Raw genomic sequence first — 27,694 nt, forward strand, 5'->3', positions numbered from 1 at the left:
AGTTAATTTCAGGGGGGGAAAATGTTAAAAAATGGTCCAAACCAAGACTTTTAGTCCTTTCAGCCAGATCAATGCTAACTAGCCTGAAGCAGACAAGAAAGTGAGTTAAGGGATTATTTCTGATTGAAGGTACACCTCACTGGAGTCTGTGCACCACCACGAAAACTAGTTCTAACTTTTGGGTTGTAATTTCCCCTGCATTTGGTTTTTTCCCTGCACAACCCTATGAAGTACCCTACCCCCAAACCTACACAACTGCCACCTCTTCCTTCCCTGACCCCAACGATAATGATGATTCTCTTTTCATCCATCCTTCTGCTCAATCAACCCTTCGCAGCAGCTCCGTGCTCTGACATGTGCCTGTACATGAAAGAAGGCAGCAAATGAATCGGGAAGCGGAACGTGCCTGTTGGGGGGGGTTTCTCGCCCACTGACAACTTCTGCAAGCTGGGTCGCCTTCCCCTCCTTCGCCTGGGCTCCCTCCTTCTGTCGTGAAGGCAGAATGCGTTGCTGGAGCCAGACAAAAGAAATAATGTTATTTAATTAGAGCTAAAGATTTCAAAACTAATTTAGTCCCAGGGCGCACGGGCGGACGTCAGAGCTCAGAGCTGCTGCAAAGCGTTGATTGAGCAGAGAGACGTTTTTATGGATCAAAAGGAAATCGTTATTATCTTTGGGGTTATGGAATGTGTTGAATAGATGGTAGTTAATGTTTATGTGAATATACATGGTAGTTGTTAATTGGTACATTTACCTAAGATGTTCAGCAACTTATATTTGCAGAGTGTTTTCCTTTTAAGAAAATTAAAGTTATAGCGCATTCAACTTCAGCCCAATCGATATGAAAATGGGGCTTTGCAACGCATGGGTAGCACATCTTTCACTTCAGATGTATTTATGCAGATGTTCTGGGGCAATTTAGGGCTGGTTGGGGAGGTGTGAGTGATAATCCCCACCCTCGGAAAGGGACTGGAAGGTCGTTAGCGGTCAGCAGCTCGCATTTTGATACCTTCATGGGAGGATGGTGTGTCCTACCGGCATCAAAGGTGGCCGTTGCCACGGGTGGTCTGTGACCTGTGTTTTAGCCAGCCCACTGGAGGGGAATAGAAATGGCACATTAAGAGTAGATGCCTCCAACCCTCTGTGTGTTAACAGCTAGTGCTGGCTCCTGACAGCTGGTTACAGCCTGCAGCACATCAGGCTAAACTTACCTGAGGGAGGCAAAGCGCCTGTTTGTACAGAAAAAGGGGGAGAGGTTTTTGGTGGTTACAAATGTGTGATGCCACCAGCTGTGCAGGTGTTTCTCCTTTTCGGATCCCATGCATGCCCTCTCACTTGGTGTTCTCTGACATTGAGGGGCTGGAGCGGGTCCAGAGAAGGGCAACGGAGCTGGTGAGGGGTCTGGAGCACAAGTCTTGTGAGGAGGGGCTGAGGGAGCTGGGGGTGTTCAGCCTGGAGAAAAGGAGGCTGAGGGGAGAACTTGCTCTCTCCAACTCCCTGAAAGGAGGGTGTAGCTGGGGGGGGTCAGTCTCTTCTCCCAAGGAACACGATTGAACAAAAGGAAATGGCCTCAAATTGCACCAGGGGAGGTTAGGATGGAAAAATTTCTTCACTGAAAGGGTTGTCAAGCCGTGGAAGAGGTGCTGAGGGACATGGTTTGGTGGTAACTTGGCAGTATTGGGTTAACGGTTGGACTCAGTGATCCTAAAGGCCTCTTCCAACCAAAATGATTCTACGACTTGGTGAGCCTGATTTAGTCCTGAGCTAAGCAACCATCTCTGGAGGGACGTGGCTCTCCCAAATTTCATCTCGCTATGTTAGGAAGCGATGCCTCATTTGAAGAAGATGCTTGTAGGATGTTCCTTCATCCCAGTCTGCCCAGATTCACCTGAGGCTGCAGGCATCACCCAGGCAGGAGAGGACCCCTACACCATCCCCAAACCTGTGTGTAAACCTTGCAACTCTCAAGGAAATGATTTGTCCCAGCTGGAGCAGAGCTGGGAGGCTCTCGTGGCTGGGAGCCCAAAGTGTGCTGCTGGGTTTGCCAACGACTCGAGCGTCTCATCAGTCAGCTGGGGATGTTGGGGGCAGTTCTGGGGAACCCCATCCTGCTCTATCACTTCCCAGCCTTGCTTCTGAAAAACACCTTGCCTGTTGGTTTGGGTTTTTTTGTGGGGGTTGGTGCTGCCTTGTCCGTTCTTGCCAGCTTTTCCACTTTCTTGGTATCAAGAAATCCCCTAATGTCTCCCAATTCGGTTTCCAACTGCTGTCATTCATGTCTGACAACAGCTCTACGGGGCTGATGCCTCCTACTTCCCTGCTCAGATGCAGAGCTACACCATATTTTAATTAAATATTTAACGTTTTGTCACATTGTTTTCAAATCTACATGGTTAAATGCAGCGGAACAGATCATTCCATAGCCTTGGAAGTCCAAACACTCAAACAGATGAGCCTATTGTTGTCATCAGCACCGGGAGAAGACTTTTATTTGTAGAGTCTCAGGGACGAATGTTGCTCAGGAGCCCAGCTAACCCACCCCAAAGCTGAAGGACCCCCCTTCTCCAGGTCTCTTTCACCTTCCTCCTTACTATTGCTCGAATTGTCCAGGGAAGGAGCCGCTGATCTCTCTCCTGGGGACGTCTGTCCCGGCAGGGAAGAGGTAGCAACTGATAAAAGCTGATAAGAGGGGATTTGGGAGACTCGGAGGCATCCATGGTTTTCACAAGCAAAGGACGTCAGGGCAGCAGTTTGGCAGGCTTTGGGAAGCCACTGGAGGGCTATTTGCTACCTGGTACATCTTTAATGGCAGGGCTTCTTAATTTATGATCTATTTAACTAAGCCGGGGTATTAATTAAATAAAGTAAGAGCCTGATTAGGACTTGGAGAAATTTAAAAATAAAATCAGACAGCAATCTAGCGAAATTGCAAAGCAAACACTTTGGCTGTAACCACTGGAGAGTTCCCTCCGGTCTTCCATCAAAGCTTGGAGCAGGGAGGGCAAATACAAGAGATTATATAGCCAACAGATGTGTGTTGTTAAAATATGCATCTGCCAGCCGTGTAGTTTAAGGAGCCAGAGGGCTAGCTTGTGGATCCTTCTGCACTCGGGGGACCGTGAATGAATTTGAGGCCCCGCCAGCCGAGCTGGGATTCACAGACACGTTAATTAGTGTTGAGTTCCCACATCTCGAAGGCAGCCAAGCGAGGAGAAACTTTGAAGAGAGCATTGGCTTCCCCGGGAGGGAGGAGAGGGGAGGGGAAGGGGGGAGCCCTGGCTCGCTGTGCTGATCTGGCAGCCGCGTTGCGAAGCCTCAGCCCAGGATGGCCAGGGGTAGCCAGGACCCATGGTGCCAGGAGGATGGTAAAGCCAAGCATGGTGAAGTGTTGTGGAAACTGGATGGTGGTGTGGTTGCTCTCTTTCACTGGTGTCTTGGCAGGAGCATCCCAAGCCTGTCCTGGTCTGTGGACATGAGATGTGGTGCCTCCAGCCCTGCCTGGTACCATGGGCTGTCCCGGCAAGCTCCCATACGCTGCAGGTCAGCACAGGGAAAGGGTTGGTCCCAGAGGGATGCTGGTGGGAACTTGGTGACAAGCGGGACAAGAGGACCCTGAGGGTGTGAGGAGGGAGGCAGAGGAGCTACTTCCAGAGATTTAAGGTGAATAATTGATAGGCAATTAACTTGTACATTCACCTTTTATGGTCTAATTCCCTGTCTCCTCTCCCTCCACGGCCTCTTCTAATATTAACTCTGCCTTCATGTGTGTCCCATTAGAAATAAAGCTTTCTTAAATCAACATGAATTATTTAATGCTACAGATTAAGTTAATTTGAAGTGAGAGCTCCTGTCTTTTAAGATGGCACAAGCCAGGGCCAGGAGAAGAGGAGGGTCATAGAGGTGTCAAGTGCATTCACGTTCAATCAAGCACAACCCTTTTCCTCTTTTTATTTTATTTTTTTATTTTATTCCAATCCTCTTTCTAGGTGAGTCTTTCCAGTCCTTCCCTGCAGAGCAGAGAAAGCTATTTCCAATACCCAAATGATCACTGGTAGCTTGAGATGTCTGCGTTTCCCAGTTTTCTTGCTCTTTTAGCAGAGTTTGATCAGAAAATAAAGAGGTCATGGCCTGGGAAAGGCTGTTCTTCAATATTTGCTTGTAAGGCTGAGCTGCAATGAGAAAATATGGACTAGGTGATGTTTCAAATCCAGAAACAGTTCGGCTTGGAGCCATCTCAAGAATTTTTCCATACTTTTTAATAGAGTACAATTCTCTGAATGCAAAATTCAACCTAAGCCAGGATGTAGAGTCAGGACATCAATTCAGAATGAAAAAAGAAGTGATGAAAATGTTTTCATTTTCTTTCAGACAGTCTCTTCTCCAAAGTTTGGGTCTTCACAAGGCTGCATTTTCTGCTGGGAATTTTTCTAGTGGCAAAATAGCGATCAGGTCTACTGAGAATGAAACAGAAACATCAAACAATCGAACACAAATCCCAGATAACCTAAATATTTGATGTCATGTCTGAGCAGCTTAAGTTTACAGCGCTCTGAGCCGGCTCCTTTTGATAGCAGAGGGTGGACAGGTTTCCTTGCCAGCACCCACCTGTGTGGGGTGGAAGGTATCTCCGTGGGCTTGCCCATGGCAAACCCAGGGTCTTGGAGGGGCTTGGAGCTGGACAAATTCAGAGGGAAAGGCAACCTCTGCCTTGTGCACTCCATAGCTTGAAAAACAGACCAAAGAGAGGTACCGTATGCTAAAAACTCAGCTCTAGAGATGGGTCTTCTCAAGCTGGGTGCTGGGAATTGCTCTTCTTCCCCCGTTTTGGAGAGGTTTGCCCCCTGCCTGTCTGGAGGAGGAGGAAGGCAAGGCAGCATCCACATGAGCTCTGCTCACCGTTCTTTGAAGGAGACAAGCAAAATTGATTCACTTATGTACTCGGGTGAAATGCTGTATGGGACGTGTCCACCAGCCTCAGGCTCTGCCAACCTTGTTGCTGTAGAATAACGACTTTCCAGTTACACAAATATAGGGAGAGGAAAGCTAAGAAAAGGGTTTTTTTCACATGAAGTATATACCTGCCATTCTGTTGCTTTTGCCGTGCTGTTGTAGAGCTGCTAAGATGGGCAGAAGCTGGGTAAAAAAGCCCCTTTCCTGAGGATCCCAGAGGGAGTTTCCTGGTAGTCACTGGGAAACCTGGAGCTTTTGCAATGACAGCCCAGTTTGCCCACTGCTTGTGACAGCACCCAGTTGGGCATCAAGCCTGTCCCAGTCCGACAGACAGAGTTAATACACTACTGCGTGACCAGGAAATTTAAATATATGATTTTTTTTTCATCAGATGCATTAAAAATGGTAAGTATATTCCTTCCCGGCAGGCGAGGGCTGTAGCTGAGCAGTGGCTGGTGTTTAATGGGAGGGAGGGAAGTTCACCGGGGCCAGGCCAGCACTAAGCAGATGCTGCCTCTGCTCCCTCAAAGCCTGGTCCAGTGTTATCACCTCACACCGTTTTATGAGCAGTCTTGCAAAATTCATGTTTTCTTAAAGCCCCAGGCCCCGGGGTTAGGTGATACCATGAAAGTCTTCTTGTTCGCTACGTAAATTAACGGGTAGCCTTCGGCGCTGCAGAGCCAGGCTTGAATACTGAGGGAAGATTTGTGTGCCTGGAAGCCCATCTGTTTTCTTTGAACTATATCACTGGGTCTACCAGCAGATACCACCTCTCCCATCAAACTTCCCCTGGCTTACATCCTCAGAGCCACAACAACATTCCTACCCGAACACTGAAGACTGAAGGACCACAGAGTAAATAGAAGAGACGCGGTGAGAAATGATTAATGTTAAGGTTCTCGCGCCAATCTGTGATTTCTTGTCTTGATGCAGGGAGGGCCTGACCCGGGTTTTTATCGAACACAAAGCATTTGGCTTCTCTGTGCGGAGTCTGCTGGTCTGTACCAAACTGATGGATGCAAAACACATAAAGCTGATAAAAAAGCCTTCCCGATTCTGTCATCCCTTCAGATGCAGAGGTGGCTGCATCCCTTTACCCTCTTGCTGACTCTGCCCACCTCCCTGCCCCTCGCAGAGGAGCTGTGAGTGCTATGATGGCCCTGAATTTGCCATGAAATGATGTGGGGGTCCTTTCTGTGTGTCAAAATCCTGCTGCGCTCATCACTTGTACAGCTGCGGCGGTGCCGCCTCCTGCTCTGGGCACAAACTTTTGTGTCTCACCTCCAAATCCTCCCAGTTTATGTAAGGCATCCAGGAGCTGGTGCTCCCTCTGCATCCCAGGGTGCTCCCTCTCCGTCCTGCGGTGCTCCCTCTTCATCCCAGGGTGCTCCCTCTCCATCCCGTGGTGCTCTCTCTGCATCCTGCGGTGCTCCCTCTGCAGCCTGCAGTGCTCCCTCTGTATCCCAGGGTGCTCCCTCTCCATCCCGTGGTGCTCCCTCTCCATCCCGTGGTGCTCCCTCTGCATCCCAGGGTGCTCCTTCTCCTTCCTGCGGTGCTCCCTCTCCATCCTACGGTGCTCCCTCTGCATCCCAGGGTGCTCCCTCTGAATCCTACGAGCCTTTTCCCTTTGCATCACACACGGCACCGATCGGCTCGAGCTGCACGCAGTGCTTGTGGACAGGGGAGATTATTCTGCTTTATTCTGGGTCGCTGACACCTTGCATTCTGCACCACAAGCCCCACATACACACAGATCTCTCTTTGCTTTGCAGATCTACACATATTTCTCCCTTTTGCCAGTCAAGACAGAGCTCCCCGTCTGTATCCTGCCCGCGCTCCTCTCTATCTGCATTATAAATACACGCAGGGGCTGCGTTTGTGCCTCTCACGCACACACGGATGTGATATAGATCGCAGCGTTCTGCGTTGGGGCTGCTCTCAGCGGCTGCTCAGCCGGGGGATCCGTCACCGCTGGGAACTTGGTGGGTTGTTAGTGACCTGACAAAAGTATTGACTCCCATCCCCTTGTCAGCTGGCGGAGAAGAATGAGACCCTCGAAGCGTGACATCACCTGAGCGACAGCCCCCGCTTTCTTATCGATCCCCCCTGATGAAAAATGAACCCAAGGCTTGGCAGGGCCAGCCACAAAAGCGGAGAAGACGCTCTGGGAGAGGATGCTGAGGCGTTCCTGCTGGAGGATGCCTGCCCACCCCAGCTCTCTGCTTTTGGCCAGCCTGGAGGGATGTGTTTTCTTAGGTCTGGGAGCTTGCCAGCCCTATCCTGGGTTGCTTTTCCCACATCTTGCATTCCCCCCTGCCCTCCTCTAAGCGTTGTCCAGCCATTCAGGCTTACCAGCACAGCTCCCAGCTGCAACCAGCAGCCTTCCCAGGTCATGGTGGAGAAAGGGTTGCTGAACCCTCTGATGAATCTCTCTTCTTCTTACAAATGCATCACATTGCTAGCTGTTCCTGGTGTTTCCAAGTGGCATTTCCAAGTGGTACCTCTCGGCATCTCTGATGGAGGTCAGCGTCCTGTCTCATGGTAGGATGGGGATGGCTTTGGGGCTGTGACATTCCTTTTAGCACAACTTGGCCTTCCAACCTGGATAGCTGCATCTTAATGACTGACCTGTGGGTGTCCTTTGTAATTAATGGGCAAATAACCTTCCCCATTCCAGGATATTCATCTCATGCTAAGGCAGAGATTGGACAAATGGTCCTCTGGAAGGGGCTATTACTCTTTTTTTGATGTTTAAAGGTGCCTGGTGTGCTCAAATTAGGAGCTGACCTTGGAGACATCTCAGGTTTGTTTGGGATGACTGTGACCAAGAGCCTGCCTTGGGATGGTGCTTCCTTCCTGGGGTGTGCAAAGCGTTTTGGCTGTGGGGTCTGTGTGGTCCCTGCCCAGGCTGGCGTTGGAATCTGCCGTGAGATCAGCAGTTTCATAATTCACTAGCAGGTGGCTCGGGTTTGCAGCACTGGGCGATGCTGTGGGTGCTGAGCTACAGCAGGGGGTAGGAGTCCGTACCCCAGACACTGCCGAAAATACACAGTACCCAAAGGGGTGATAAATCACAAATGAGGGACCACTTCAGGTGGCGAAGAGAGGTGGGTGAGCACGGATATGGCATTGGATCACCCATCCAGGACCCCTCTCTCCCCGCTCCTGGGAATTAGGCTAAGGCTTTTCCCTCCGAGGGGACAGGCACGAAGCTGAGCTACCGGGTTCCTCTACCATCCCCAACTCTGACCTCCACGGAGGGAGACAAGGGATTCACAGCAAGTTATGGATTTAACACCTATGATGAATATCCATTACAGCATGAAATGAGAAAGGAAAATGTAGCTAAATGGAAGATGTCCCCTGGGCAGCGGGAGGCTGCAACTTATGAGAGGCTGGGGAAAATAGGGGGGGAAAAATATGGGAAAAAAAAAATCAGGAACTAAGAAAAACCTTGTTCCTTTTAACTAAATATTGCAAAACCTTTGCAAGCCACTGCTTGCAGGTTAATAGGGACATAGATTAAAAGCCGGAGCTTAGACCCATGACACATCAGAGGTTTCCAACTCTGTCCCTCCTGCTTGTCGTGACAAGGGGAAATGAAATATTGTTGATTCCTGGCCCCTTGGGACAGCCAGTCCTGGGACCAGGACCTCCAAGTGTAGCCTGGCCCTGCTTCAGCCATCTCCCTTTGGGAAACCCCAGTGGAGCATCCTTCCCCAGCAAGTGCACTGATGCCTTTCAGCTTAGACTTGGCTCCTGACCCCCAAACACGTGGCTCCTGGGGTACCCACCACCATGGTATCCACCCTGTACTGCCCACCACTTCAGTGGCTGTTTCCATAGGGTTAATCCCTCTCCCGAGGCATCTGTGCAGCCAGCAGTGACCCAAGAAGCCATTGATGTTTCCGAGGTTCTTGCTGAGCTGGGTGTGGGAAGCAGAAACTGGAGTGGAAGCATCTCACTGGGTATAATGCAACTGGAGATGAATTCCTATGGGGAGGAGCTGTCAGTGGCTGACAGCTGGGTGGCTTTGCTGGAGATGCAAGTAGGAAGATGAGCTTTAGTGAAAAAACACAGGCTTAGCACTGGTGGGAAAACCAGGGAAGGGGCACCCAGCGTGCTGCCTGCTGAGCTTGTCCTCCTGGCTGTATGGGCAGAAAGGGAATCCGGTGATTTATGGCTTGGATGGAAACACAGGAGTCCCAGGTTCATTTCTGCGCTGCCAAAGCCTCCCTGCACGACCTTGAGCGAGTCCTTCAGGCTCAGATCCCTCCCCTAAAGAAAGGAAAAAAGGACTGGGGTGAAGCAGAAAGAAAGTTTGGGTTATAGCCATGGTCTGCCGTGTACCCGGTGTTCATTGGGGCTGCGGCTGCGACGTGGATGACATCCAGGAGGTTTTGAGCAGTCAGTTATTTCTGGGGTCGGGCAGCGGCCGAGCAGAAATACCACAGAGTCATACCTTTTGGAGGTAAGTGTCTATATTCTCCTTTGAGTCATAAATCATGTAGGAACTGAACTCTCCTCCCTGTGGCCCAGCAGCACACGGGGGATGCTCTCACTGGCGACGCACTGGGGTTGTACGCCCGGGTTCGGATAATCTGGGGAGCATCCGCGTACCCGAGGTGGCTGCTCCTTATTCAGGTTGTTGCCAGGGAATTCTGCAGAGATTTCTCATAGTGGGTGAGAAGTGACTTTCAAATCAGAGGCAGCATGAAAAATTGCAAGGGGAAAATAAAAGTCTTTCGTGATATCACATTTAATTGCTAACAAAGACAAAAATCACACCTCTCGCATTCGGTTCACCAGCAAAAGCCCAGATACCAGCTGCCCTGTTATGTATTGGATTCCAACTGGTAGGTTTAAAAGATGCAGAAGGTATTTAATGATAATGATAATGATTTACATTTATATAGTGTCTTGTATCCACTGGGATCACAAAGTGCTTTATATATCTATGGATAAAAATATACTGGATAACAAGCACTCCATCCATCACCAAATCACAGCCAGTTCCCCGGCAAGGCAGCAAGCTGTTCAGGAAAGAGTTGCTGCATTTCCAGAGCCGCTCTCCCTCCTCACTGCTGGGGCACTTGGGGTGCTGTACGGTAATTTTGTAGTAAAATCAGGTGATAAAAGCACTTTAAAAACAACAATGTCATAAAAAGGAGAACCCTCAGTGTCATAAAGCTGCATACAGCCAAACAGGAGGGGAAACTTGAAAGGGAGAAGGTTATAAATAGGGACTGTCACTGTCACAGAAATCAGCTCTGGAGGAGAGATGTCTTGCAGCTGCTCTGTGTTAGAACAGGAGGATCTTGGCCAGCAGTGGCATCTACAAAGGGTAGGTACCACCAGAGCTCTGGTGGGTAAAGAAGGACCTCCCAAGCTTAGTTTAGAGGTGGCAATGCAGGGGAAAGTCCCAACACCTGAGGCTTGAAAGGTGCTTCTCCCTCCATGTCGCTTCATCCTGCTGCTGAGCAGGTCTCCTGCGGGTTGGGTGCAATCCAGCCATCTTCCTTCTCCAGCTCCTCAAGCAAGCAAGCTCTGCTGGTGGCACCGTGTCTCTGCTAGGAGGCATCAAGCCTCGCTAGCTCAACATTCACCCCCAGAAAGAAGCCCCTGGGTCAAGACCTGTGGGTGACAGCATCTCGCTCAGCTGGGACTGGGAGGCAGGGGAAGGGAGGGGAGGAAGGAAAGGAGAGAGAAATTGAGGCTCTTAGAGATATTCATTCAAAATTCATAGGCGCAAAATTGCAGTCTGCATGGATTTGTTTCCTTTTGGAAATTACAGGAAACTACAGGCACCAACAACTGTTATTCAAATAGCCACTTTAGATGATTAGGATGGCAGGAGGCTGTACTTACACATGCAGACCCAATATAATCAGACGCGAGGCAGGGTGGGAAGGCAAGGCCAGGCAAGGGGAAGCTGAAGGGGCTGAGAAGCATAAGCAGGCAGCAGGGCAGCTCTGCAGGAAGAGGCACGGGGCTGAATCCAACCCAGATCTTGTGGTCTGAAGCAGGAGCATCCTATTAACTTCCCCTGGGCTGGAGATCCAGCAGGTTTGGGATGATAAGGGAGAGTGCGGAGCTGGAGGGTGATTCCTGGAGGAGGTTTCTCACCCTTCACGAGCTGGCAGGCTGCAGGCAGGTAGCGCTTGGGTTACAACCACCCTTCCCTCCTGCCTGCAAGGAAGGGCTCTCCTCTCCTCTCCTCTCCTCTCCTCTCCTCTCCTCTCCTCTCCTCTCCTCTCCTCTCCTCTCCTCTCCTCTCCTCTCCTCTCCTCTCCTCTCCTCTCCTCTCCTCTCCTCTCCTCTCCTCTCCTCTCCTCTCCTCTCCTCTCCTCTCCTCGGACATCACAGCCCCAAAACTCCCCTGCTCTCTTGCCTTCTTGCACAAGGATGCATGATTGCTCCCCAGCCCATTATAAATCAAGAAAGAGGGGAAGTTTTTACCAACTCTGAATTTATTTACACAAGAAAAAAAGCCACACGCACGCGCAAAACCCTGAGCAAATATTGTTTTGAGGATTGGCCTGAGGGTCAGCAAGGAAATGCAGGCAAAACATCTGAGCCACTGAAGGGTGGAAATTGTATAATAAAAATAGACTCTACAGTACGAGTGGAGAGAGGAAGAGACTCCCAGCTTTTTATCTGGGGATCTGTTTCTTTTACTTTTAAAATGTTTCTCTGGGGTACCAGTGGTGTCGTGGCCAAGAGAATCTCATCCTCTCCCTCGCCGCTTGCAGCAGCGTCTCCTGCTCAACCAAACCCTCTCTCCCTGCCGCTGATCCCCCTTCCTGCGGATAGACAGCTTCCAGCAACCTGCTGCGTCTTCGCGAGTCGCTCAAGGTGTTTGTAAATGTTTGCACACAGGCGAGCAGCCCATCTGCGGGCGCGTTGGGCGCGCGTTGGCAGCCGTGAACACGTGGCTTGGCAAGGTTCTGAGCTGGCAGCGCCCGCAGCGAGCGGCAGACACAGCATCCAGCGCTTCGCTGCAGGGTTGGAGCCACATGTGAACCCTGCGGGCCCTCAGCTCGCCAGACCCACATCCTCAGCCATCTCTGTGTCTAGCTCCTTTCCCTGACTGCAAGGTCATGGAGGACTTTAGGTACTATTGAGCTATTTTCCTGGCTCATCCTGGCAAGCGAGTCTTGTTCTAAAGCACCTGGGTGATGGACAAAGATGATGTGCACCACTTGGATGGGAGGGAGGCATAAAAGGACAGAGCACGTCTTGAAGGCACTAACTTCCAAGTGTAGCCGACTCAGAAGGAAGCTTTGACATTTTGCGTGGTAAGGAGAGCTTCCCAAAATCTCTAGGCTCTTCTTAAATGTGGGCAGCAACCAGCTAGACCCCTGCTTCCCCCTCCGTGGTGCTTTTTGGGGTGACCTTGAGTGTGTATTGCCCAGACACAGATGCTGACGACCTGATTTGCACGCTCCTGCTTCCCTTTCTTGTCTGTACAAGTGCTTTTCTCTTATCCAGTAGTATTTTGCAAAACTTCATGAGCTTTCAGTGGTAAGACTTTTGCTAAGAGGCCGTTGATAAATGTGGAGTAGACAGCAGGAAGGTTTTAGTGCCGCGTTCTCTTCCTTTCCATTGGAAAAAGCAGCTTATCTACTTCAGAGAATACAGGTTCTTCCTCCTTATCCACACTAGAATCTTATCTAAACTAGTTCAGGTGGCGGAGCCAAGGGAAGGAAATAATTAAGCAAGAGACAGGTGAAATGCTGACATTATTATTACTTAAATGGCCCAAACCTTTTACCTCATGGGTTTTTTTTGTTTTATTTTACTTTTTTTCTACTGCTGGTGACATGTAACAAGAGAGAAATTGGTTTTTCCAGATTATCTTCCCCATCCATGCACGCTCAACTTGCCCCCCCCTCCTCCCCACCCAAATATAAATCTCGTTTAACTGGTCCTGTTGGCAAGACAGAGAAATAATTAAGGCGAAGGTGGCTGAAATGTTGATGTTATTACTGTAATGCAGCAGCCTGTTTAGTTTCTTTGCCGATGAAATGCAACCAGGGGAAAATCAGTTTTAAAGATTACCTCCCAGAGATGCAAATTGAGGAGCGGAAACCATGTAGTCAGGAAGAAATGGTCTCAAACTAGGAAACATTTCAAAGTCTGTGACAGTCTCTTAGGGGCTTTTAAGACCACAATTTACCTTTTGACTGCATTCTATTTTCTCTGAAATCCTTTATTTCCCTCTTATTTATTGACTGGAGAGACAGCACAAAAACGAGAAAGTGATTCTGCAGCCGCTGGTCTTAAAAATCCATAGAAGAAAATTATTCCCAAGGGGGTGGTTTTTTTATTGTTGTTGGGCTCCTTTTTATTTTTTTTTCCCTCCTCCCTTCTTTTTTAGCACTCTGTGTGAACCAGGGCTTAATTGAATCACTTTGCCATAGAGGGGCCTCGAACTGGAAGGTATCCAGGTCAGCACTGTCTCGGAGCGAGAAGCCCTGATTAGAGAGGTGGGAACAGTGACAATAATGCGGTGGGATGTGGAGAGCCTCCAAGGTGGCAACACACAAGTCAGGAGCTGGTGGCTGATCTGTGATGGTGTGCTCTGGATGGGCTCGGTCTCGTTTCGGGGGTGGGACTCTGGATTGAGAAAATGTGCATCTTAGGGTCCTTGGGTGAGCATCGTGCTCTTGGAGGAGCATCATGCTCTTGGGTGAGCATCATGCTCTTGGAGGAGCATCGCACTCTTGGAGGAGCATCGCACTCTTGGAGGAGCATTGCGCTCCTGGAGGAGCATCATGCTCTCCAATGAACATCTCTGTCTCAGCGGCGGGAGGGGATTGACAAGCCTCCCTGCCTTGCTTTGCAATCCACGCCGTTAACATGCACTCCTGTCATGGGTGGAGTGATGCACTTCACTCGTAGAGAGAAGCAGCAACGTGTTTATCGATATAACACAGGGATTTAACAAAGCTTGATGGCAAATGCAACTGTGCTTTAACAAGGTTTGATGGCGAGGCACGCTGGGTTATGTACCGCATAGAGGACAGGGTCAGACAGAGCTGTCAGGGGGACCCTCCCGTTGAGTCACGAGGTTCAGAAAGGACCCCCTGGCTTTCTAAACTCCTTCTCAGAGAGGAGTCTGGGGGCAGCTGGATCCAATCCTTGTCCCAGACTTGTCAATGGTTTATGTATGAAGGATTATATATGCACAATCGATCATTTATATCACATAGCTAAGATTTCAAAGTTTAGCCTGCTATTAGTCACTTACCGAGGATCTGTTGTGGCGAGGAATGTTTTAACCTGGAGGAGTAACCTTAGCAGGTGTCCCTGCTCAAGGGGAGATCCTGGCATGCAGCTGCTGCCACGCAGGAGAGCTCAAAGGGCTCTTGAGCTGTTCGCTATTGATGGGGGTGAGATGATTGACCTCAGTTATATTTGCACATTGACCACAGTGCCAGCATTGCTCCAGCCAGCCCTTGGCTATGGTGGTGGTATCTGTCTCCCCAAAACCATATGGAGCCGGATGATGCCTTCACAACCAGATACACCCATGGTGACCACCACGAGTGGTTATGGCTTGGGCAGGGTTGTGGGAGACAAAGGTCAGGTTGGTGCCTGGGGAGAGGGAGCACCGTCACAACTCCTCTTGCTCCCGATTGAGTCACTGGCTCTCTGCCGGAGCAGGAAAGCCCTCTGCTTGCAGCAGAGAGGCAGGGGCTGCTCCCAGCTGCACATATCACCATGGGACGGGGAGCCAGGCTGGCCAGCATGTGGTCCCTCCCAGCAGGTCAGCTTAGGGACCTGCAAAGCACCGGTTCAGCAAGGGATGCTTTTCAGCAGCGCTAGAGGTGACAACCAACTGTCCTTCACCCTTTCCTAGGTCTCACCAAGGCCTTCACCTTCCTCCTAGGAACGCACGCATCTCCACCCTTGTCTCCCTTCCAGCTGGCTTTACCTGCCAGCCCAGAGCCTGCTCCCAGTCTGGTCCCCTTGGCCTTGCCTCTGCCCTGGTGACCTCCCACTCCCTCTTGCTCCTCATGTGGTGGTTTCCCCCCACCACACACGTGTGTTGTGTGCACGTTTCTGTCTGCGGGTGTTCCCTGCTGGGATTGATACTGAGACGTGCAGGAAAAAAAATAAATCCTAAAGATGTCCCACAGTGCTGGCCTAGTTAGACTTTACCTGGTTGCTAGCTAACTCTGCTGCCCAAGCGAGTCCCCCGGAGATTTCCCGGAGGAAATAACTAGATTAAAAAATAGTGCATCAGCTTAGGCTAATATGGGTCAGAATCCGTGCAGTGCAGTAATTAGAACCTAGATATCAGAGATGAAATCCTTTTAGGCCATCCAGTCTGCCTTTCAGCTAACTGTGTTTAATTACTCCTCTCCTAGCGCCTCTCAGGCCTGCTTTCTCAGAAAGGACCTCATTAGGACACCTCCCACTCCTCCATCGCTAAGGTTGCCCACTTGTTGATACTTTTCCGCTTAGTTTCTGAGATGGCACCAAAAAGGATCTGGGCAAATCTGCACTAAAGTCACACCCCATGCCATGCTGCGAGGGTCGAGCTGTGCCTCTCCTCCTTCCTTCCTCTGCAGGACTTTGAGTGGCACCAGGGCTTCAGCCCTCAACAGGCAGCACAAGGATGTCCACAGCTGGATGGTGGTGGGGTGGGGGGGGACAGGGAGCACCCACTGCTCTGGGAGAGCTGCAAGAGGGGTTACAGGCTCAGGAAACCTCCCGTTAGATCTGGAGCAAGGATTTCCATGCACAAACTCCTCAGATCGGGCTGCTCCATTTTCTGGCTCCATGGCTTTCTGGCTCGTCTCCCCGGTCAGGACTTGGAGGTCCTTTGCTCCCTAGTGCTGTTCAAAGGTACCTTTGGCTGGTGCAAAGGCAGCAAGGAGGATGGAAGGGTAAAATTGCAGAGGTTTGAAAAGTTTCCCTTTTGGAATGAAAGCTTTTGCTACAATTGAACTGAAAAAAAGACTGATTTGGGCAAGATCTCCACCAGAATGAAACCGTTTCTTTCAAGCCCAGCTGCCTTGACAATTGCCACCCTGGGTGCGCGTGTCCCCGTTTGCCTCTGTGGACTTGGACATCTCCCATGCTGCCATGTGGCATCTCCTGTGATGTGCTGTGGTGTGGCTGGGAGGCCCGGGCTCTCCTGGAGGCAGGAGCTGTGTCACAGGAAAGGTCCGGGCGGGGGTTGCGTCCATTAACACAACTGACAAATGAAATCAGAGCCATCACCACACATCTCCCAGCTTTCCTTGTAGTCTGCCTCCTACTCTTCCTGTCTCCTCTCCACCTTCTCTGATTTCTGCTGCTGTTGCAAACTCCAGGAGGACGAGCATCCCTGGGACATGGGTAGAGGCAGCAGGACCCCCCCAAACCCTCCAAATACTGCCCCCCCCGGCACTAGGACACCCCGTTTCCCTCCACACCTCCATTGCTGCGGCAAGAGCACCCTCTCCTGTCTCAGCCTGCCTCACTGCGTTTTTTTCCCTGCTCCCTTTCCCAGCATAGAAACCAGAGCTGAGGTTCTCCATCACCTACCAGGGTGAGGACGCGGGTCCAGGGACCCAGCAGCTCAGCACCCACACCCCATCCATCCCTGACCCTCTCTGGCCCTGGCAGCAGCACTGAAGTCTGTTAGGAGAAGCGGGGGAATATTTAAGTAAAAAACAATTTCTAGGAGAGGTCTGTTATAATTACTAATTAGATCTGGTTATAATTATCCCTCTTTGCAGTCCCATACCTGCCGCAGAATAGCTCCGGTTCCTCCTAACAATTAACAGAGAAAGTCTTTTATGATACACTGGGTGATTACACTGCAATTGCAGCCTCCATGGCGAATGTTGCCTTATTAAAGAAGGGCCGATATTTACAGAAGAACATTGTGATCAAATTAGGCTAAAATTAACTGGAGTAAATTAAGAATACCAGGTTTTTTTCATCTGCTTCCCTTTCTTTTCTGCCACAGAGTCGCCTCTGGGCTCGTTCCTAATGCTCTGTGTTGATTGCCGTACTTGACTGGGCAAAAAAGATACAGAAACCGGCAACAAACCATTTCTCCGGTTTGCCTCTGCGTGAAATCTGCATTCGCATCTCCCTCTTGCTCCTCCTCCTCCTCCTGCTCTTACTGAGCCACAAAACTACCGGGCAGGACCCAAACCACCAGCATTTGCAGCCGCCCCCCCCAAGTTTAATAACCGCTGAAGGCTCCAGGCGCTCATCACACGCTTCCTGTTTTTTCCTGGGTTTTCTCCCAGCAATAGCAGGAGGCCTGGATTTCCCCCTGCGATGCTAAACCCAACGCTCTCCTGCACTTAAGGCGTGCCTTAATAAGTCCGAAGTGAAGGCTGGTGCTCAGCGTTAATAAGAATCACGCAACAAGGAATTTGGATATAGTTTTTTTTAATAGCAATGGGCCAAACAAAATAATCATCAGATGGTTTGAGGGGTTTTTAAATTTTTTTTCCAGAACAAAAGGAATTATTGGTGAGCAGGGTGTGATTTCTGGGAGGGTTGACTCTGTCTATCGGCAACCAGAAGGTAGCTGATGGAGATGAACTCTTGGCTGTGGCAGTGTCAGGTGGGTTATGTGGACTCTTGCTTCGCTTGTCCCAAGTAGGAGGCTGAATTATCCTAAATAATAGTGTAGCAGAGGATGGCGGAGGTGATGAATAATATAGTCTCTGGCCCAAGCTTTTGGATAAATTATCCTTCCAGTTAAAATTCATGAATTTGACAGGCTTTGCAAATTGCATCTTATTACGGATTCACCAACTTCTCCACCTTTGCTTGATTGCCTCATCCCTAATCCTCCAGATCAAAGTCACGCTGAACGGGGGGTCCTTTATTGCATCTCTAAGGTTTTTTTCCCTTAATCCGGGAGCTCCACCCTAGTTCTGGCTTAATGGTACCGAGGCAGTGTCTGCGGGCTGAACCTCCATCCTGGCCACTCCGCTTTGAACTTGAATTCCCAGTTGGTCCCTCGATGTGCAAAACCAGGCCAACTGCAGCGACTGGTCGCACATCTGCAGTGGGTAAGGATGCTGTTAATATGGACCACGCCATCAGCAAATGCAGGAGAGGGACACACGGCATACCTCAGATGGACTTTGGGAAGATACCTTCTAAGGATGCAGTGGTTGGGATAAAAACTTTTGCAGTGAGCACATCGACACTCTCTTTTTCCTCCTTTGTTTCAGTGGAAAAAGCTCACGTGTAGTCTTTGGTAAGGTTTTAGGTTTTGTCTTCTTCTTTCTTCCACTGTTTTTTCTCCAGAGAGGAAGAAAGAAGAGAAATGAGTAAGTCAAAATGAGGGGAAAATCCTTCCTTTTGTCAGGTTTTTGTCATTGGAAAACTGAAAATTTCCATGTTGTCTGCCCAAAATGAAACGTTGGAGTTTATTGTCCTTTCTATGAAAGCGTGGTTATTTCTGATGAACTCTTTGCCTGCTTTTTCCGGTGACTGCAGAGCCGGCAGCCAGCGGGGATTCCTGGCAGGCCGGGGGGGCTGGAAGGGCTGGCGCCAGCGGCACATGTCACTTTGCCTCATGGTGGCACATGTCATCCCTCAGTGGGTGCCAGGGTGGAGGGACAGATACCAAGGTAGAGAGGTGGAAAGGGCAGAACCACCCTCGAAAGGTGTTTGTGTTGGTCCCATTCCTGTACCCCGAGCATTTCCCTTCGGAGATGGGGCTGGTGATGGTCGTGCCTGAGGTCCTACCCTGGGGAATCAGAGAAGGAAAGGGAGTGTTCGCTATTCACATCACACCCAAATACTCACGAGAGCTTGCCAATTAGCCAGCTACATCACCCAGGCTGGTCTGGGAGATCTTTCTGGAGCCCTACCTCACTCCTCCAGCAGCCTTGTTGCAGTGAAGGGGAAAATTAACAATGCTTTTTGCTGTGGGGACAATTTTTTCATGCCAATCGCTTTTGGAAACTGGCACGCGTTGGGGTTTTTTATTTGCAAAAAACACACAGGGGATTGTTGGGAAGACGAGGCCACCTCAAGCCAGGTTTCTAAATTGATTCATGCCATCCCAGGCACCACGGAGGGTCTAAAAGAGAAGAAATCAAACCCTCCTCAGGCATGGCAGAGCCGAACCCCTGCGTGATGTTTCCTCCCTGCCCTGTTTCTCAGCCTGCCTTTGCATTAGTGCAGCACAACAAAGAGTTAACTGAACTGGTAAAATAAAAAATAAGCCCAGGGCAGAAGCAGCAGCATCCTTTCCTCCATTGCAATGTCATATGTTTTCTTAACGTATTCCTGCTCCTCTCACCGCTCTCTTGTCCTCTCCGCGTTGCTGCACACCCCATTCCTGGTTAGGATCTCCAGCCACTCTTTGTAGTGCATTGTCAGCCCTAATTGCTTTCTGCTTGGGCCCGTAACACCTGCAGTTCGGCAAGAACAGAGCAAAGGAGGACAGAGGAATCAGTGTTTTAATCCCTGGCTTTGCTATGGTGCTCACGGCGCTGGGCATCCCTCCTTGGCCACTCCTTTTGAACAAACGGGGACAGCAAGGAGCGGTTGGGGAACGCCAGTCCCTTTCTCTCTGGGGATGCAGGACCACGATTTAGTTGGAGGCAAAATCACTGGAGAAATAATTACAAGCCAATTACTGACTGGGGGTGAGGTGGGGGTGGCAAATAGCAATGTCACACTGTGGTCCTTATCAGCCCATGTGAACCCCCCAGAGAGGGGCGGGCAGGAACCAGCACAGCCAGGGTGAGCCACAGCCTGGGAAACCACGGGGTGATGCTGGGGGGGGCTGCCGGACAGCTTGCCAGTGGGTGGCATGGCACGTGGGAGGACCTGCAGGGGCAATTGGTGTGTCTGGAGGAAAGCCAGAGGCTTAGAAGGATGCTTTTGTTATTTTTATGCTGTAAACTGGCACGGTGCTTGGTTTAGCCCTGGAGGGCTGAAGTGTGGTGACCAGTATTGGGGCTGAGAGGGCAGCTGGCACTTGTTAATATCTCTCCAGCAAGTAATAGTGTCACCCATCACCTCAGTGTTGTTCAAATATATTGGTGACTTGAGACAGGGACCATGAGTCCATCATTTCCCTGCTCTCACAGGACAGCCCTAGTCATCTGAACTTGCAGCGTAGTCCTGCCTTCAGCTCCTCCCAGAGTTGTGCTCCCCAAAAACCAGTGGCAGGCCAAAATTTCCTGTGCGGATTGGGATTTTCCTCACTTGCGTGGCTGGAAATGGTGTTAATTCACCAGCAGTACTGCATGTGGGGCTCCGGCACGGGCCAGGGGGTGCTCAGCTGGGGTGGGATGCAGTGGGGACAGCAGGTTGAGCAGATGGAGGGACATGTCCTCAGTAGGCAAAGAGAAGGAGCATGCCCAAACCTAGAGCTGAGCAGCCCAAAATAAAAAGCTCCTCGGTGTTTCTGTTCTTCACAAACAACCCTCAAACAAGCTCTGGTGCAAGTGCAGCTGTTTGCAGATGTGTATAAGCCTTTTTATTTGAGGCGAGGGTTTGTTTGTGAACCTGCTGCTTGGAGGCAGCAGGATGAGCGCTGTTGCAGGGAGGCTCAGAAACGGCTGCGATGCACAAGGTGTCAGGTCCCCAAAGCCTTGAGACTGCAGGAAGAATTGAGGGAATTTCTAGTGAAAATAAAAATGCTTTACCTCTGTTATTGGTGGAGCATCCCAGGGTCATGTTCTGAAGCTTTGCAGTACTGAGGACTAGAAATGTGTTGGTTTTTGCTGTGATAAAAGACTCCGCTCCTCTTCTCTTCGAATGGATGTAGGATCTGGGCTGTAAGAAAAGTGAAAAATGATGCGATGAGCTGGGTACAGCTGCTATGGATTTGGTGGCGCTGAGTTGCTGGCAGATGTTCCCTGCCCATCCCTTCCACCCCCTAGAAGCCAAGCAAGGCATTTCCTCCCTCAAAAGATCCCTGGGAGCTCTTGTGGACCCCATGTCTGGGAAGGAGATGACTCACCAGGTGGGCAGCTGTACCCTGCGCTCACTGACCCCTCCCTGGGGTGGGAAGCAGAGGTCAGGGTGGAAGGATCTCCTCGTTTGATGTCGTTTTGCCCAAATCGCAATGCCCAGTGCCTGCCAGGTGCCACCAGCCTGAGACCAGCAGGGGACTCCTGCCCAAGGACAATTCAAGAGCCTGTGGTGAGTCAAACCACCTTCCCCTCCGCGCCCTCTTCCTCTCCATCTGTCCTTCCATGGTCCCCCTCCTCTGGTGTCAACACGAGCTTAATGAAAAAGCAGCAGATGTTCCTTTGATTTCAATTTACTTGAGATTTTAACCTAATGCAAATGGTATCTTGCACCCAGCTGTGACGAGGCAGTCTGGGCTGAGGCCCGGCATCCCAGACTCCAGGTTTCCTACCTGTCTCACTGAGTTGACGGCACTGACTCACTTCCAAAAAAGCTTCTCCAGGAGGTTGTCTCTGCCAGGTCTTCGGGAGCAGGTCTGCCCTGACTCAGGCCATACAAAAGGACTCCCACCAGCTCCTGCACACTGGCGAGGCAGTGGTGGGATCTGCAAGAGAGCATCCTTTTGGCCTGGGTGGAAATTTTTGTGTGTGTTTTGGAGGTTTCTTGCGAAATGGAGTAATAATTGAGAAGGAGAACAGTCAATAGCGAGTAATTCATCTGCCAGATTTAGCTTCGCTTTCCCCTCTAGGATTGCAGCAGCCAACTGTGATTTCCTGACCTTATCTCCTCTCTGAGTGGGTAAACAACAAACAAACTCCTTTGTCGTTGCCTGGAGTAGCTTGAAGATATTCACCAGCAGAGCCGGTTTGTTTGTCACCAGATGGGCAACATGGGGCTTTCTTCTCCTCCTTCTCCCCAAATTCCTCCGTGTGTGGATACAGGTCCCACAGGCTCTCACATGCTCAGCCATTACTGTTGCACCGTCAGGTCTGTGACCACCATTCTCCTTATAGATCACACAGTGCTATAGTCCCAGCCCGCATTGGAAGCTCAGTAGGCTCTCGGTGCACGGAGAGCACCCACAGCTCATTCCCACCACCAGCTTCAGGCCAACCCTCCACCACCGGCATCACTCGCTCAACAGCCCTCCATCTCCTGAAGGACTTTGTACCATTCCCAGCCGCCAGGACCAAAGATCTTCAGTGTGGGAGGTACGAGCCCAGGGAAAGCACAAATGCATCTCCCAGTCCTCACTGCTTCCCACTTCCTTAGGCAAGGCAGGAAGGGGAGACAACCTTTTGCATCCCTGCATAGCATAAACGTGCTCTGCAGAGCCAAAAGAGTCATGTGCCTCTGCCTAGGCTACTTTTCAGACCATTATGGTGGTCCATGGACCAAAAAAGAAATGGCACACCAGCCTGCCAATGGTGCTAGTCCATATATCTATTCCTGGAGACCCCTCCCTCCCTCCCACTGGAGTCCTGCAAGCCAGTAACAGGATGGGGATGGGCAGGAGGGGAAGGAAAATCTTCACTCACCCCCCAATTGTCCCCTGGAGCAAAGCGTGGGAGGAAGGAGCGTGGACAGCATGGAGCCCATCGGCAATCTCAGCCTCTCCGACACTCAGCCTCATTACAAACGGTGATCCCCTGACACGGAGCGGCAATTTACAGAGACCATTAGCCTACGCCGGAGACAGAGAGATGGTGAGAATGTCCTATTTTCCACACCTCCTGTATGCCACATGATTCACAAAGGATAAAAATAATTAGCCGGAATGTCTCAGGGATGATTGTCAAGTGCCTGGGGGCTGGGCGTTCCCCCTGATATGCTGTCCTTGCCTCCAGTGCTTGGAAAGTGAAGGAGAAAACTTTGCTGAGAGGCCGGCTCTGAGCAGCGAGATGAATAGGATGAAGGAAGGAGCTTTGATTCCCTCCCTTGCCTCCCAAGACCAGGCACCTGGCCAGGACCTGATCGTTCCCAGCCAGTTTCCCCACCAGCCACCACTTGGATCCCCCTTTTCCCAGCTTTCTGCCTCTTCTTGCTCTTTCTCCACCATTTAACCTGCCACCTCTGGGCCAACGTGCCCTGCCTAAGTCTCTGCTCATTAAGGCACAGCCAGTCTCAAAATGAGAGCTCATCAGATGATGGAGCCACAGTCCTCTTTGGGTCCAGAGCTGGGTGACTTCTTTTCCATCACCGATAAGTAATTTGTTGTGTGAGTCTAAGCTCACAAAGCATTTTCAGCTGGGAAAGGGCAGCAGAGGGATTTGCATTCCTGAAAGCGTTCACACATTTCATGTGAAATGAAAGGTTAGGTGTGTGAAAACCCGAAATGTCTGTTTTGATATCTTCCAAACATCCCCCTCTGTGCTAACTCAGCACTTCTTGTTTAACAAAACTGGCCTAAATTCCCAAGGAGCGTTCCCTTCCCATCCAGCACAGCCTGAGCTCCTCTCCTGCCTTCCCCCTTCAGCCATGGGGCAAAGCCCTGCACCCCTCCCCGCTGCACCCCCCGGCCGCTGCTCCTCGGACGGGCTGACTTTGTGCTTTCTCATCTCTCTCTTCCCTTTCCCTTTCCTTTCTCCCTGCCATCTGACAGCAGCCGGGACCCGAGTGATTAAAACCTCAGAAGGCAGGAGGGGGACTGTGATGGATGCTTTTGGTAATGCCGGTAGCATCTCTATCTGCACGCCCAGCCGGGGAAATCCATCTTCCACCGCACGAGAGCTATTGCAGCGGAACACGGGGGCTCCCGGCAGCCCTCGGCACGTGTCCGGCCGTAAGAGGGCTGGTGGCAATGGGACATGCTGTGCATTTTAAGTGGCCTCCCCGCTGTGGTGTGAGGCAAGGTCTGCCCTCCTCCTAGCGATGCTGTGATGGGACAGCTCCCATCCCATCCCACGGGAACAGTGTGCACTGGGGATGTACGAGTGCCAGGGGTCCCAGAATGCGTCCTGACCCCTCCAGCTCTGTGCTGGGCAGCCTCTGCCACCAGGAAAAATAGTCAAAAGCTGTGGCAAAAGATGGCCAGGGAGCACGTATGGCAGCTCGTGCTTTGTCTGTACGGGAATAGATCCCAACCAGCTCGGAGTCGGGGGGCTGTAGCATCCCATGAGCATCGCCTTGGGGCTCCAGACCAGGGTTCTGGTGCTTGTGTTTATTTTTCTGTTAGCATTTATGGGTTTATTATGCGGTTTTATTATCTGCTTTTATTAATGCTTCTGGAATCCATTTGTGGGTCAGACTGAATGAGAGCTCCTCACCCACTCAGTGTTTTTGGATAGTGGGAATAATGTGAAAGGTCTGATAGAGCCGGGGAATAAAAAGCTGATATTCCATTAACAAAAATAACATCGCCTCCTGGCTTGTTCCTTGGCCTCCGAGATTTCTCTACTGTGGCTGAGCAGGGTCGTTTCTGCTTGGACCTGTGATAAAACCGAGCACAGTCTGTGAGCAGATACTTGCTGCCGTGGGAGTTTGGGTGCAGGGGATAAATAGTCACGTCTCCAGTGTAAGGAGGAGAACAGGCTTAGGGGGGGTTGCAGCTTTCCACCCATGATATCTCAGAGATGTTAGAGGAAGAATATTGTTATGGTTTGAGAGAACCCATAACAATCTATTGTCGTTAGACAATTATTCTATCACCCGATGACCCCTCCCCACCCAGGAAGGGGAATAGGGGAACACAAAGAAACACAAGGGTTGAAATATAAATAGATGTAATAGACTAAGACTAAATAATTAACAATAATACTAAAGAACCAGTATTAATCCTGATACTGATATAAGATATACAGGAATTATCCTCAGCCAATTCTATCAGTAGGAAGCTGTGCACTCCCAGCAGGGACAGCAAATGTCGGACACTGGGAGCGCAATGGCTTCAGGAGGAAGGGAAGGGCTCAGGGCTCCGGCACCGGGGCGAGGAGTTGTCTGGACCCGCCGCCACCAGGGAGAGAGCCCCCTACACAGCAATCTTTTCTAATTTATATTGGATGTGACGTTCATGGTATGAAATAATCCTGTTGGCCAGCCTGGGTCAAATGCCCAGGCCTCGCTCCTCCTTGTCCCTGCACCTGACAAGGCTCGAAAACACTAAAAACTTGAATCCCACAGAGCCTGGCTGGCTATAAAGTAAATATTTTCACAAATTCAGACACTAGAGTCTTCTAAAAGTGCAATTTTCCCCAGCGTTAGAAGAAAAGTTAGTCCTGTGTCTCTCAACCCAGGACAAATATCTAGAACTGCAAGAAAGGCAAAAAGGAAAAAAAAATAAACCAAAAAATCATAAGGAATTGCAATTATTTCCATTCTGTCGCAGTAACTCCTGGGAGTTGTCACTCAGACACCTTGTGCTCTCTCGCCTGCTCTTTCCTCGCCTCCTTTCCCAGGTCAGGCTGAACCTGCTCAGATGCACCATCACCATCACCATCACCATCGTTCTCCAAGAGCAATGAGAGTCCCTGACTGAAATGTTTCCCCTGTTGGCGTGTTGTTGCCTTTTTTGCTATTGATTCCTTAATTAAAGAAGAATAAAATTCCACCAAAGCAGACATTTCTCTGAAACACTCCATCAATCAAAAAAAAAAAAAGGGAAAGAAAAAATAAAATCAATATCCTATTTAGAAAAAAAACATTTGGGCACAGATTTTGGAGCAGCCCTAGGCAGTGACGGCAAAGAAAGGACACACCGTGTCCTGCAGCAAGCAGGTTCCTAATGGATTACACATCCTCACCCCACTGAGCCTATGAGCACCTCCCACATCTCACTATTTTACTATCGAGCGTTGCTGAGCTGTAAACTGCTCCTAAAGCAAAGCATCTTTCCAAATCAATTTATCTGGTGGTAGGTGGTGGTAGGGAGCCGTAATGCACCATTTTCTTCCCAGAGCGCCAGGGTCCTGCTGGCAGGGTGGGCTGGGAGGGGACCGCATGCTGCTGGGAGGGTGCAATTAGCCCAACTCTGCTCCCTTCTGCAGTTGCTTTGGCTCAACTTGGTTTGTTAGCTCTTTCTTCCCATGCTCTCCGGTCCCTTTTCTCTTCACTGCCTTCTTTCTTCTCCCACAAGTCCAACTACTTCTATTAAGTTTCTAGAGGGCTGAAGCCCAGGGAACTCACCCATTGCTTTTTCTCCCTTTTATTTCCCTTAAAATCTCCCGTTTGGGGTTTTGTGGTTTTTATAAGCTATACAGGCACCCTTGTCCCTAAGGATGAGGTGACACCCATATCTTTTGTGTTCCTCGTGGAGAAAAACCCTTGCAAAACCACCAAGACATAGCAAAACCCAAGCCATTCTTTTGGGGATCCTTGTGTCGTGGCTTTAAGCAGACACCAGGAAGGATTCCTGCCATCGCAACCCAATTTTTTTCAACTCCAATGCAATTTGCAGGCTCTCGAGGCAAACTCTATTAATGGGTCTGACTCTGTGGGGATACCATCAGAGGGGGGACCTGAGAGTGAACAGAATCCCAGGGGAATTCCCTCTGAGCAGAGGCTTAAAGACTTGGGTAATTTGTCCTAAAAGGGGGATCTGCTAGCGGTTTCTGCCAGGATGAACGATCTCGGGAAAGGCTGCGGGATGGGAGGGCAGACAAGGGCATTCAAAGCTTGCACCTGCAAGGTTGAACCTTTCCCATAGGGCAGGGATGGAGCTGTGCCACTGCCTGATAACGGGATTCAGAGCGGGCCCAGACACATGTCAATGCCGGGAACATTGTGATTGATCGTGCTCCCTCCTGGAAGGGCTGGGTTTGCTTTCCTCCGAAACATCTGGCCCCAGCCAGTGCCGGAGATAAGCCATTGCAGCGCATTGATCAAACCCATCTGATGGCTGCCGGATCCATCTGTAATGATTTCCTCGGTCTTCATTGCTGCTGCGGCTGAAGGAAGGTCTGCAGGGCTGGTGACCTCTGCAAATTAGGGACACACATTCCTGGCATTCAGCAAGCACCGTACGGCACCCGTCGTCTAGATAACACCATCGGTGGGTGGGTTGGCCTGATTTTTAAATGCACAGCACTTAAAATATAGCTGGACGGGGGATTGTTTCTTGTTTGCTGGACAAAGTGTTTTCTAACCTGCTGGAGCCCCCGTGCTGGATGCCCTGGGGGTTTTGGGTCCAGCTGCTCGGCACGGCCCCAGTACCGGGAGATGGGAGTGAAGAATAACGCTGACAGATCTGGGATATGGTGGGGGACTAGTTTCTTTCTAAGGCCTTCATTTATTATTTCTGATGGCCTCTCGCACCCAGGAGGGTTCGGCTGGTACCCAGATCAAAGCTCTCCGCTCCCAGCTAACACCTGCATCCTTGTCTCGGTGCTATCACAAAGCAACCACTGAGCACTGTATTTCCAGCTAGCTGTTTGAGCTGCCCTGGATTCCTCCAGGGATAAAAGTGGGACTCGTGGGACTCTCCCCAGACAGAAGTTGGAAAGATCATTGCTCAATGCGATGCGCAGCCCATTCCCACCTAGGAGGGAGGGATCTCCAAAGGCTTCTGATTGCTGACCTGCAAACTGGAGTATTGCCCTGGCCCGGGCTGAGAGGTGCTGGGAAGGGATAGATCAGACATGGCTGTACGTTGTTTCCAACAGTCACGGTGTAGAGATGAGCTGTAGACAACACTTCACATCCATCTGTCCTCATCTGCTCCTACATTAGCTCATCTCCATCTCACAGCCGTGCTTGAAGGTCCTGGAAGCCTCTCCATCCTTCCAAACTCAATTCAGGCGCTCAGCGCTTGGGAGCAAGTATCTGCGCCCACGTAGGGATGGTTGAGTCGAGATCTTCTTGTCACTGATGCCAAGGTGAGACAGGAGCTTTCCCCACAGCTGGCAGG

At 50.5% G+C, this 27,694-nt stretch overlaps 1 protein-coding gene across 1 annotated transcript in view; it reads left to right on the forward strand.

The window, feature by feature from the left end:
- The window catches only part of KIRREL3 (kirre like nephrin family adhesion molecule 3), a 130,491-nt gene that overhangs the window by 32,849 nt on the left and 69,948 nt on the right, over positions 1 to 27,694 (forward strand). The gene's annotated exons all lie outside the window — the stretch shown is intronic.

Source organism: Numenius arquata, chromosome 22 (genome assembly GCF_964106895.1).
Source record: "Numenius arquata chromosome 22, bNumArq3.hap1.1, whole genome shotgun sequence".
Classification (NCBI taxonomy): Eukaryota; Metazoa; Chordata; class Aves; order Charadriiformes; family Scolopacidae; genus Numenius; species Numenius arquata.